A 13,458-nucleotide genomic window follows, 5' to 3' on the forward strand; every position below is an offset into this window, starting at 1 on the left:
TAGTTGTCTGCAGAACTCTCCACCCGAAAGCATAAATTCATAAACAGTACATCACTGATGAAATGTAACATCCAAGCCAAATTGGAATGTTTATGAATATACCTACTTTAGCAACAGGTAAAGCCAAAAATATTGTTACTGCAGATATGTATCATTATACATTAAAGGGTGAAACAACCTTCTTCAGAATCTAAATTGCATATGAGAATGGTAAAAGCCATAATGTAGTAATTTATAATTTAAAAGCTTGTAGTATGGCCAAGTGCTTGACTCATGCCTAATAGTCCCAGGACTTTGGGAGGCTGAGGTGGGAGGATTGCCTGATCTCAGGAGTTTGAGACCAGCCTGGCAACATAGCAAGACCTTGTTTTTGCTAAATAATAAGTAAATAAATAAGTAAGTAAGCCAGGCATGGTTGCACATATCTGTAGTCCCACTACTTTGGAGGCTGAGGTGGGAGAATTGCTTAAGCCCAGGAGCCTGCAGTGGGCCATGATTGTGCCACTGCACTCCAGCCTGGGTGAGAGAGTGAGAACCTGTCTCAAAAAAAAAAAAAAAAAAAAAAAAGAAAGAAAAAAAACTTGTAGTAATTTAAAGTTAAAGCTATCAGACATGAAAACCTTAGAGAATGAGACCTGTCTCAAAAAGAAAAGAAAGCTTGTAGTAATTTATAAGTTAAAGCTATCAGACATGAAAACCTTAAGTGTTCAGCAAAGTACTAATAAACATATACATTTAAGGAAACTACGCAGGGCTGGAGAAAGAGCCAACTAAAAAGATTGTATATAGAACAGGATCCAGACTCACACAGGGCCAGAAGAAGTGCCTGTTTCCACTAGCTAGAACAGAAAGCCTCATAATTTACAAGGCATTCAGTAGAGTACTCTGGAGGGTTTTGCATTAGTAGTGGGGAAAAATGAATTACACATTAAATGCAACTCTGTTCTTGCCTAATCCATTGTAAAACCAAGTCCCAAAGAATCAAACTTTGTCCTAGTCCCTTAGCCACATCTTAGAACAAATATTGAGATTATTTATAGAAATACAAAAATATCCAACAGCCCACAAGATAAAGTTGACATTATCTTACCTTCAGTTCAACTTACTGAGTCTGCAAAGAAGCAAGAAAATACAAACCATATTGAGAAAAATCACTTGAAATTGGCCTTCAAATGATACTGATGATGATAGTTATTAAAACAGTTATGAGTGTTAGAGAAGCTAACAAAAAGATTGAACATGTTAGATAGAGACACTGTCTAGATTAAAATTATGTGTCAAAGATATACTACATTAATGGCATGTTAGACTTTGTCAAAGGAAAGATTAGTGTACATGAAGATATAGCAATAGAAACTATCCAAAATGAAGCACAGAAGAAAGAAAATAGAATTTAGAGACAATAACTGAAAAAATATTTGAAGAAATAATGGCCATTTTCCAAAATAGATATATAAACTATAAACCAATAAGCACAATAAGCATAAGAAAGATGAATAAAACTCTACTAAGACACATCATAATCAAATCACTTAAAGAGAATTTTTTCTTTTTTCTTTTCTTTTTTTTTTTTTTTTTTTTTTGCGACAAAGTCTCGCTCTGTCGCCAGGCTGGAGTGCAGTGGCACTATCTCGGCTCACTGCAACCTTCGCCTCCCAGGTTCAAGTGATTCTCCTGCCTCAGCCTCCCGAGTAGCTGGGATTACAGGTGCAAGCCACCACGCCTGGCTAATTTTTTTACTTTTATTAGAGATGGGGTTTCCCCATGTTGGCCAGGATTGTCTCGATCTCTTGACCTTGTGATCCTCCCACCTTCGCTTCCCAAAGTGCTGGGATTACAGGCGTGAAACACCGTGCCCAGTCCATGAGAGAAATCTTAAAAGCAGCCAAAGAAAAACCAGGACAAAGATAAAAGTGACATCAGATCTGTCATTAGAAACAATGTAAGCTAGAAGACAACGAAGCAATATCTTTAAAACATTTTTTTGCAAAAACTGTCAACCTGGGACTTTTTACCCAGGTAGACTATCTTTCAAAATAAAGGCAAAATAAAGATTTCAAATATGCAAAAGCTGAAATAATTTATCACTTTCATTTCTGAACTAAAAGACGTGTTAAATAGAGTCCTTCAAGCAGAAGGAAAATTAAATCACATGGAAACTTGGTCACAAGGAGTTCAGAGTACTGTACGTGGTAACTACCTGGGCAAATACATACAATTTAGAAAAAAAATTATTTAAATGTCTTTGAAAGACAAATGACTGTTTAATTTAAAAATGATGACAGTTGTCAGGTGTAGTGGCTCATGCCTGTAATCCCAGCACTTTGGGAGGCCAAGGCAGGCAGAATGCTTGAGCCCAGGCATTTGAGACCAGCCTGAGCAACATGGTGAACTCCTGTCTCTCCAAAAAAAAAAAATACAAAAATTAGCCAGGCATGGTGGTACATGCTTGTAGTCACAGCTGCTCGGAAGGCTAAGTTGGGAGGATCGCTTGAACCCAGGAGGCAGAGATTGCAGTGAGCCAAGATCACACCACTGCATTCTAGTCTGGGCGATAGAGACCCTGCCCTCCCCTCCAGCTCCCTAAAAAAATGGCAATGTGAGGTTTAAAACATGTAAAAGTAAAATATGCAATAATAATAGCAAAAATCCCAGAGAAATTGCAGATTTGTTGTTGAAAGGTTCTGATACATATTCCTGAAGTAGTATATTACTTAAAGGTATACAGTAATAAGTAAAAGAGGTGTATTACAAACTTTAAAGAAACCACTCAAGTAACAAAGAGTTGCAGCCTATAAATCAAGAGAGAGGAGATGGTATAATAGGAAATAATTAAAAATGAAGCTGATAAAGAGGGAAAAGGGACAAAGAACATTTGAAACAAATAGCAAGATGATGATGTAAATCCAATCATATCAACAATCACATTACATATAAATGGCCTAAATACCACAATTAAAAGTCAGGGATTGTTAGATTCAATTTTTTAAAAAATTAAGACCCAAATATTTCACATCTACAAGAAATCCAATTTAAGTAAGTTAAAAGGATGGAAAAAGATATACCATGCTTACACTATCCAAAAGAAAACTGAAATCACTAAGTTAAACCAGAAGTTAGGTTACAGAACAAAAAATTCATACCAGGGATAAAGAGGATTATTTCATACTAATAAAGGGATTAATTAAGAGGGCATACAATTATAAGTATTTATGCATTTAATATAGGAACTGGCCTGGGGGCAGTGGCTCATGTTTGTAATCCCAGCTCTTTGGGAGGCTGAGGGGGTTGAATCACTTGAGTCCAGGAGTTCGAGACCAGCCTGGGCAATGTGGTGAAACTCCGCTCTACAAAAAATACGAAAATTAGCTGGGTGTGGTGGCACATGCCTGTAGTCCCAGCTACTAGGAAGGCTGAGGTGTGAGGATTGCTTGAACTTGGGAGGTTGAGGCTGCAGTGAGCTATGCTTACACCACTGCACTCCAGCCTGAGTGACACAGCAAAAACCCTGTCTCAAAAAAAAGGAAAAAGAAAAAAAAAAAAAGAGTGTTTCTAAATATATGCTGGAACTTGCAGAGAGAAATACAGATGCTCTTTAATTCATGATGAGGTTATGTCTCGATAAACCTACCTTGTTAAAATATGTCAAAAATGCATTTAATTCACTTAATCTACTGAACATCATAGCTTAGCCTAGCCTATCTTAAATGTGCTCAGAACACTTACATTATCATATGGTTGATGAACAAAATCATCTAACACAAAGCCTATTTTATAATAAAGTGTTGAATGTCTCTTGTAATTTATCAAATACTGAAAAGTGGAAAACCGAATGGTTGTATGGATACTTGATGTATAGTTTCTACTAAATGTGTATCTCTTTTACTCCATCAGAAAGTCCGAAAATTGTAAGTTGAACCATCACAAGTTAGGGATTGTCTGTACATAAATATGCAATTTTAGCGGAGATTTCAATACCCCTCTCAATAAATTAATAGAAAGTAGAAAGAATGTAAAGCCTAAAACTATGAAATTTCTTTAAAAAACATAGGAGAAAATCTCTGTGACCTTGCATTAGGTGAAGATTTCTTAGGTATAGCCTTGAAAGCACCATTTATAAAATGGCAAATTGATAAATTGTACTTTATCATAATTTAAAACTTCTCTTCAAAAGACATTGGTAAGAGAATATAAAAGCAAGCCACAGACTGGGAGAAAAAATATTTGTAAATCACTTATCTAGTAAAGGACTAGTATCCAGAATATATAAAGCACTATCAAAAAATATGTAAAATATATAAGGTACTATCAATAATAAGAAAACAGTCTAGTATTATGGACAAAATAATCAAACAAATAGTCAACCAAAAATATACCTGGATGACAAATAAGCACATGAAAACAACATCATTGTTCATGGAAATGCAAAGGCTCCAGTTTACAGATAGTAGGAAAATTTGAGAGATGATGGGTAGGTTCATTATCTTAATTACGGTAATAGTTTCACAGGTGTATTTATGTGTCAAAATTTATCCAATTGTACACTTTTAAATTGTGCAATTTGATGTCAGTTATACCTCAGCAAAACTATTTCAAAAATCAAGAGTAGTTGACATATTATATTAGGTTAGTGCAAAAGTAACGGTGGTTTTTGCCCTTGCTTTCAATTAAAAGTACCATTTGTATCATTAAAAGTAATGGCAAAAACCACAATTACTTTTGCACCAAACAAGTAGTTATGACAACTACTTGGTGCATGTTTGTTTAATACATTTAACTAATTACTCTGCCATTTCAACTTTCAACAAAGTTGAAAGTTTCAACTTTGTTTAACCTGCAGAAAATAGCAATTTCAATCTGAGGATAGTATATCATACTCTCCTAGTATATCGATTTGACCATAATATCCAAAGGCAATTAAAAATTCTTCGTTAAACTTGATTCCTTTACAAATACTTTCTTATCCTTAGGTCAGTATTTTCATCTGTTTCTAGTTGAAGGAAAATGTATTCACATCTGGGATGAGGCTTTCCAGAATGAGGTATACACCTTACATTGTTATCAACTTTATATCCTTATTATCAGTTAGCACTTAATGTAAAAATTTATTTAGTCTTAGATTTGTGTTGTCCAGAGACTAGCAGCATCAGCCTAACTTGGGAACTTATTAGAAATGTGATTTACTGGGCCCCACCACGCACCTGTTGAATCAGAAACTCTTATGTGTGTGGCCCAGGAATCTGTTTTAATAATCCCTGCGGGTGATTCTGATACATACCAGGATTTGAAAGCTGTGATCTTAGAGCAACAATAGGACTTTAGATTCTTAGATACTTATAGTAGTTTCATTTTTAAAAATCTCATATGATAGCACACTTAAGATTTGTACATTTCTGGTAAAAGGAATTTGGCAAAAAAAATTTTAATGAAGATTCATACATTTTATCATACGTGAACTTTTGTTTTAAGGAACTAAAATTTTTAATGCTAGTAACATGCAGAAGTGTTTAGGGGTGAAGTATACTAATGTCTGCTACTTTGAAGTGCGTTAAAAAAAGATCACTGGAGGAATACATGCAATTAAAACCTGTCAGTTTTAGAAACTAGGTGACAAGTATATGGATGTTTACTGTTCAGTTATTTCAGCTTTTCTGTAGGTTGAAAAAATTCTCATAATATAAAATCCTTCCTTGACTCCTTTTAACATTTTTGATCAAGAGAGTGAAATGTGCCCAGAATGTGCTCTTAGGCAAAATAATGGTAGATAGTAATGAAGTTTTAGTATCTTAACAGCAATTAGGAATAAAGATATAGAAAACTGTGTTTTACTAGATTGATAATACATTTGTTAATCTTAGAAATTGGCTATTTGAGATTTTTCTAATCAAATTAAAATTGGTTATTAAAGTGTGATCTTGCTGATGTTCTTCAAATTACCTCCATTGATTATCTCTTGATATATCCAGATGAAAAGATTCATCAGCTTTATATGATCTAGTTAAAGTTACTTTTAAGGACTGATACAAGTTATTGATTTTTTCATAAATAAAGAATAGACTAATGCAGTCTTCAGAAATAAAAAAAATTACTTTTAAAACGTTATTAAAGTCATGACAATCAAATGGATAGTACTTAGATTAAAAGGTTTTTAAATACATGGCAAATAGTAGTGTGCACATCTAATACAAATCCTGATTCAAACAAGTTTTAATAAAAATTAACAAGACAGTGCAAAATTTGAACACTGACTACATATTTGATGATTTAAGGAATTGTTAAAGTGTGTGTATGGTAATGGTTTTGTAATTATGTTTTAGAAAGGAGTTCCTATCTTTCAGAGATACATACTGAAATATTTGCAAATGAAGTTTTGGAATGTCCTAGTTGTGTTTCATAATACTACAAGACAGGAAGTGGGGTATAGATGAAACTAGACTGGTCATGTGTTAAAGCTGGGTGATGAGTACATGGGGTTCATTATACTATTATGTTTACATTGGTGTATGTTTGAGATTTTCCACAATAAAAAGCTTTAAGAAAGATGTAGGTTAAATTTAACTCTTACAGCATGATCTGAGAGCGAAATTATCACTTATTACAGTGTTTCAGTGAGAAAATATTTTCCAATTATATCTGACTTTAAAACAAATAATAATAATAACAATAATAAATTCTCAATCTGTTGCCCAGGCTGGTCTCAAACTCCTGGGCTCAAGTGGTCCTCCTGCTTCAACTTCTCAAAGTGCTGAGATTACAGTCATGAGCCACTCTAAGGGTCAAAGGCCTTTTTATTTATTTCTTTCATTAAATTGTCAGATATATCTGATTTCTAACAGAATACTGCAAAGCAGCCTATTTCTTGATTGAGGACTGCCTTTTTTTTTTTTTTTTTTTTTTTTTTTAGCATAACACTCTTAGTTGTAGCCTTTTTTTGTACCAAATCTTGTACTGTTTTATACTTCCAATATCCAAAGAAATGAAAAAAGTGAGCATGGGGGAGAGAAAGAAAAGCAAGGAACTGGATTAAGCATAAATCTTTTGAATTATAAAATGTCTTTTTAAAAATTTAATATCAGTCATTGAAAATGATTGATAGCACTGTCTTCTTACCATTCTCCTCCTTTCTTACTTTCTCTACCAATGTGCATTTCTTTTATAAATATAGAAGAAAAAAGCAAGATTGCCTATTATGTCTTCATAAAATTTCACATTAACATATGGAAATTTAAGGTGAACTGAAATAATGCATGTAATTATATTTTTAAGAGCCATTTTTCTGCAGTACAGTTGACATCAAAGAGGGTAATTCAAAGAATTAATTAGTTTCGGCCAAAATATAAAATAACCTAATATCCTGTTCTTATTGTTAAATACAATCTATGAAATACTTGTTTTAGGTTTCTGGTAAGAAATGATAAGATAATTTTGCAGAGTGACTCCCATGACTTTCATCTCAGGAAATTCCACCACAGGTAATTTCAAATACCTTGTTTTTAGTCTAATGTAGTCAAGTTTAGAAGATAAAAAATCCAAACATTAAAAATGAAATAGAAGTCTACATTGGAAAAATACACTTTAGGATATCAGTTCATGAGATAAATTAGTAATCTGGATAAAGTCCAAGTTCTAGCAAAATTTATTTAAATTCTCCTGAAAGGGTGCTTAGATGGTTGAGAAGCCAAATATGTGTGGTTGCCTATGGCTCTTCAAGACTATTAATTTTTAAATCAAAATTTTGATGGTGGTATAAACCATATCCATATTACAAAAAAAAGCCTTGAGAAATAGAGAAAAATGGTTACATAATCTCACCATCTTGATACAGTTGCTACTGTAATTCTAATATTTTTATGTAACATTTTGTTCATATGTATATTTTTAAAAACTCCTAAATTCTAGAGTTAAACGACTAAAACTCCTTGGAGTATAGTCAGCCTTCCATTTCTGGGAATTTCACATCCACGTAGTCAATCAACCATGGATCGAAAATATTTGGAAAAAAATGGATTGTTGCATCTGTACTAAATATGTACAGACCTTTTCATTATTCCCTGAACAATACAGTATCACTATTTACATAGCATTTATATTGTATTAGGTATTATAAGTCATATAGAGATGATTTAAAGTATACAGAAGAATGTGCATAGGTTATATGCAAATACTACACCATTTATATAAGGAGCTTAAGGTTTTGTGGATTTTGGCATCTTTGGGGATCCTGGCACCAATCCTCTGTAGAAACCAAGGAACAACTGCATATGATAGTCTTGTGGTTTCACAAATGGCTCTGGAGACCTATAGTTTTTATTTTGAATTAGACACATCAGAAAACCACATCAAAAGACATTGGATTTCAGCAGGGCGTGGTGGCTCACACCTGTAATCCCAGCACTTTGGGAGGCCTAGGTGGGCAGATCATTTGAGGTCAGGAGTTTGAGAGATGGTGAAACCCCATCTCTACTAAAAACAAAAAATTAGCTGGGTGTAGTGTCAGGCGCCTGTAATCCCAGCTACTCGGGAGAGAGAGACAGGAGAATTGCTTGAACCCAGGAGGCAGAGGTTGCAGTGAGCCAAGATCGCACCACCGACTGCCAGCCTGGGTAACAAGAGCGAGACTCTGTCTCAAGAAAAAAAAAAAAAAGACATTGGATGTCTCAATCTAAATGTACAGATTTTTCCTATCAGCACTTCAGTTATGCTATTGCTGTAATCCAAGATGTAATCCCGCTTTGCATTTTCCCACATGCTTTGTAGACAAAAAGAACTGAAGTTTCAAACCCCAGACCAAGCTTATTCTCGTGAGATATCTACCTTAGTTTCTAGGTCTAAGCTGTTGTCATCATATATATAACAAATCTAGGTGAATTAACAGATATGAATAATAAGGTTAAGGAAGAAAACTAGCAGAATACATGTGTAAGGAAACAACAGATTCAGAATTATGTCAGTGGCTGAGTGAGAAAGCATCTAATAGTGTTATGAACTGAATGTATACCCCCCAAAATTCACACATTGAGCCCTAACCACCAATGTGACAGTATGTGGAGGTGGGGCCTTTGGAGATAATTTGGCTTAGATGAGGTCATGAGCATGGGATCCCCATGATCAGATTAGTGTCCTTATAAGACGAAGAAGAGATCTGAGCTCGCGTGCTCTCTGCCTTGAGGACAAAAGAGAAGGTAGCCATCTGAGAGCCAGAAAGAGGGCTCTTACCAAAAGCCAACCATGCTAGCACCCTGATCTTGGACATCTTCGCCTCCATAACTGTTAAAAATTATGTCTGTTGTTTAAAGCACCCAAACTGTTATTTTACTATGGTAGCCTAAGTTGATTAAGACAGTAATTGGTACTAACACATAGGGGATTGCTATAACAGATACCTAAAAATGTGGAAGTAGCTTTGGAACTGTATAATGGGTAGAGGCTGGAAAGGTTTTGATGTGTGTCCATGAAAAAAAAAAAAAAAAAAAAAAAAAAGCCGAGATTGCTGCAACCAGACTGCTAGGGGCAATTCCAGTGAGGGCTCATAGAGAAAAGAGGAGAGCTGGAGAGAAAGCCTCCATCTTCAAAGAGGACACAAATAATCATGAACAGAATGTTGTTTGAAACATGGATGATAGGCCATTCTGATGAGGTCTTGGATGGAAATGAGGAGCATGTTTTGGACAATGGAGAAAAGGCGATCCTTGTAATAGATTTGACTGAATTGTGTTTATGTTCCAGTGTTTTCTAGAAGGCAGAACTTGTGAACTATTAAATTGGGTATTTAGGTAAAGAGATTTCTAAGCCAAGTGTTGAAGGAGCAATTTGATTCCTCTTCACTGCTTATTCAGGTTGAGCATCCCTAATTTAAAAATCCGAAATATCAAAAATCTGAAACTTTCTGAGCTTTGACATGATGCCACAAGTGGAAAATTACATCATGTGATGGGTTGCAGTTAAAATAGTCAAAGCTTTGTTTCATGCACAAAATTATTTAAAATATTATGTAAAATTACCTTCTGTCTATGTAGAATGTATATAAAACATAAAATGAATTTCATGTTTAGACTTGAGTTTCATCCCTAAGATATTTCATTATGAGTTTGGTCCCAAGCATTTTGGATAAGGGATAGTCAACCTATAGTAAAATGTAAAAAGAGAGAAATGAGGGCCGGGCGCGGTGGCTCAAGCCTGTAATCCCAGCACTTTGGGAGGCCGAGGCGGGCAGATCACGAGGTCAGGAGATCGAGACCATCCTGGCTAACACGGTGAAACCCCGTCTCTACTAAAAAATACAAAAAACTAGCCGGGCGAGGTGGCGGGCGCCTGTAGTCCCAGCTACTCGAGAGGCTGAGGCAGGAGAATGGCATAAACCCGGGAGGCGGAGCTTGCAGTGAGCTGAGATCCGGCCACTGCACTCTAGCCTGGGCGACACAGCGAGACTCCGTCTCAAAAAAAAAAAAAAAAAAAAAAAAAAGAGAAATGAATTGAATAAAGAATTATTAAGCAATAAGGCACCAGAACTTAAAGATTTGGAAAATTCTCAGCATATCCGTATTACAGAAATGAGAAAGAACGGTTGGAAGAGAACATCAAAGGTGTGGCTGGCTGACCATTTGCTAAGGAGATTAGTGTGGGTGTAAACCATGGACCTAATCAGCCATCTCAACTGAAGCCAGGAATAGAGATGGAATTATATTAGAAACACTGCCAGCTGAGATTAAAGGAAATAGAGAACATGGGATAGAATGAAGGAAGGCTGTAAACATGCATGATCATTTCAGAAAAGGGAGAAGGACTCCAAAGGCAATTCAGAGTCATCAGGGCTGCTACTCCCACTACAGATCCAAAGTGCATGGGCCCATAGGGCGAGGCTCCTTCCACCTCAGCTTTAAAGGGCAGGACTGCCCCGCAGCAGAGCCTCATGGGAAGGTCCCTGTGAGAGGTACTGCATGGTCAGGGCCCCACCAAGCAGAAGGGACAGGTCACCTCACTGAGCCATGGGAGTGATGATGCCATTTCAGTGTCTGAAAGGCAGGATCGTTACTCCAGTGGGTATGGAAAGCAGAGCATTGAATCAAAGATGATGATTCTCAAGCCTTAAGATCTAACGGTATTTGCCTTGGTAGGTTCTGGACTTGCTTGGGACATGTCACCCCTTTCTTTCTTCTGATTTCTCCCTTTTGGAGCGGGAATGTCTGTGCTGTGCCTGCCCCACCATTGTCTTTTGCAAATACGTAACATATCTGGTTTCACAAAAGCTGGAAAGGAATTTTGCCTTAGGATGAATTGTACCTCTACCTTCACCCATATCTGATTTAGGTGATACTTAGATGAGACTTTGGACTTTAGAGTTGATACTTCAGTGAGTTAAGACTTTGGGGGCTGTTGGGATAGAATGAAAATGACATGAATTTTGGAAGGTCAGGGACCGAATATTATAGACTGAATATTAGTGTCTCTCCAGAATTCATATGTTGAACCCCTAACCCCCAAAATGATAGTATTAAGAGGTGGAGATTTGGGGAGGTAATTACTGAAAATAGTTAGGCTTAGATGAGTTCATGAGGGTGAAGCTCCCATGATGTGATTAGTGTTCTTATATAAGAAGAGTGAGACACAAGAGTGTCCTCTCTCCCTCATGTGAGGCAACAGCAAGAAGATAGCCATCTGAAAGCCAGGAAGAGGATCCTTACCAAGAACCAAATCTGCCAGCACCTAGATCTTAAACTTCCCAACCTCCACAAGTGTGACCAATAAATGTCTGTTGTTTCAGTTACATACTCTGTGTGTGTGTGTGTTTTTTTTAGTAGCAGACCAAGTTAACACAGTTTGTAAATGTTTTCTCCCATTCCAATAGAATACCTCTTTACTCTGTTGATTGTGTCTTCTGATGCACAAAAGTTGATTGTGTCTTCTGATGCACAAAAGTTTCTAAGTTTAAGTCCTATTTGTCTATTTTTGCCTTTGTTACGTGCGCTTTTGCTGTCATATCCAAGAAACAGTTGCCAAATCCAAAGTCATGAAGCTTTTCCCTGTGTTTTCTTCTAGAAGTTCTACAGTTTGGTTCTTACATTTGGATCTTTAATCCATTTTGAGTTAATTTTTGTATATAGTGTAATATAATCCAAATTCATTCTTTTGCATGTGGCTATCCAGTTTTTCTTTTTTTTTTGAGACGGAGTCTCGCTCTGTCACCCAGGCTGGAGTGCAGTGGCCGGATCTCAGCTCACTGCAAGCTCCGCCTCCCGGGTTCACGCCATTCTCCTGCCTCAGCCTCCCGAGTAGCTGGGACTACAGGCGCCTGCCACCTCGCCCGGCTAAGTTTTTGTATTTTTAGTAGAGACGGGGTTTCACTGTGTTACCCAGGATGGTCTCGATCTCCTGACCTCGTGATCCGCCCGTCTCGGCCTCCCAAAGTGCTGGGATTACAGGCTTGAGCCACCACGCCCGGCCAGCTATCCAGTTTTTCATACATCATTTGTTGAAGAGACTGTCCTTTCCTCATTGAATGATCTTGGCACCCTTGTTGAAGATTATTTGGTCATATATGCTAAGGATTTATTTCTAGGCTCTCTATTCTATTTCACTAGTCTATTGTCTTCCTTTATGCCAGTACCACACTGTTTTGATTCCTATGGCTTTGTAATATGTTTTGAAATCAGGAAGTGTGAGTCCTTCAAGCTTGTTTTCTTTCAAAATTGTTTTGGCTATTTGGGATCCCCTGAGATACTAGAATTTTAGAATGGACTTTTCTTTTCCTGCAAAATAAGCTATTGGGATTTTGATAGGGATTGCATTGAATCTGCAGATTGCTTTGGATAGTATGGACATCTTAACAATATGAAATCTTTCACTTTGTGAACATGGGGTGTTTTCTGCATTTGTGTTTTTAATTTCTTTCAGCAGTGTTTTGTAGTTTTCAGTGTATGGCTTTCACCTCCTTGATTAGGTTTATTCCTGAGTATTTTATTCTTTTGGTTGCTATTGTAAATGGAATTTTTTAAATTTCTTTTTCAAACTTTCATTGTTATATATACAAACAATGGATTTTTATGTGTTGATTTTGTATTCTGCAACTTTGCTGAATTCACTTATTAGTTCTAACAGTTTGTGTGTAATCTTTAGGGTTTTCTGCCTGTAAGATTATATTATCTGTGAATAGAGGTAATTTTATTTCTTCCTGTCCAGTTTAGATGCCTTTTATTTCTTTTTCTTGCTCAGTTGCCCTGGGTAGAACTTCCAGTACTGTGTTGAATAGAAATAGCAAAAGTGAGCATCCTTGCCTTTTCCTATCTTAAAGGAAAAACTTCCAGTCTTCCATCATTGAGTGTGATCTTTCCTGTAGGTTTTTCATATGTGGCCTTTATTATGTTGAGGTATATTTCTTCTACTATTAGTTTATTGAGTGTTTTTTATTATGAAAAGGTGTTGAATTTGTCAGATGCTTTTTCTACATCAATTGAGATGATC

General features: G+C 36.2%; 1 protein-coding gene across 2 annotated transcripts in view; it reads left to right on the top strand.

The window, feature by feature from the left end:
• Positions 1-13,458, top strand: part of FNDC3A (fibronectin type III domain containing 3A) — a 226,171-nt gene that overhangs the window by 13,148 nt on the left and 199,565 nt on the right. The gene's annotated exons all lie outside the window — the stretch shown is intronic.

Source organism: Macaca mulatta, chromosome 17, assembly GCF_049350105.2.
Source record: "Macaca mulatta isolate MMU2019108-1 chromosome 17, T2T-MMU8v2.0, whole genome shotgun sequence".
Lineage (NCBI taxonomy): Eukaryota > Metazoa > Chordata > Mammalia > Primates > Cercopithecidae > Macaca > Macaca mulatta.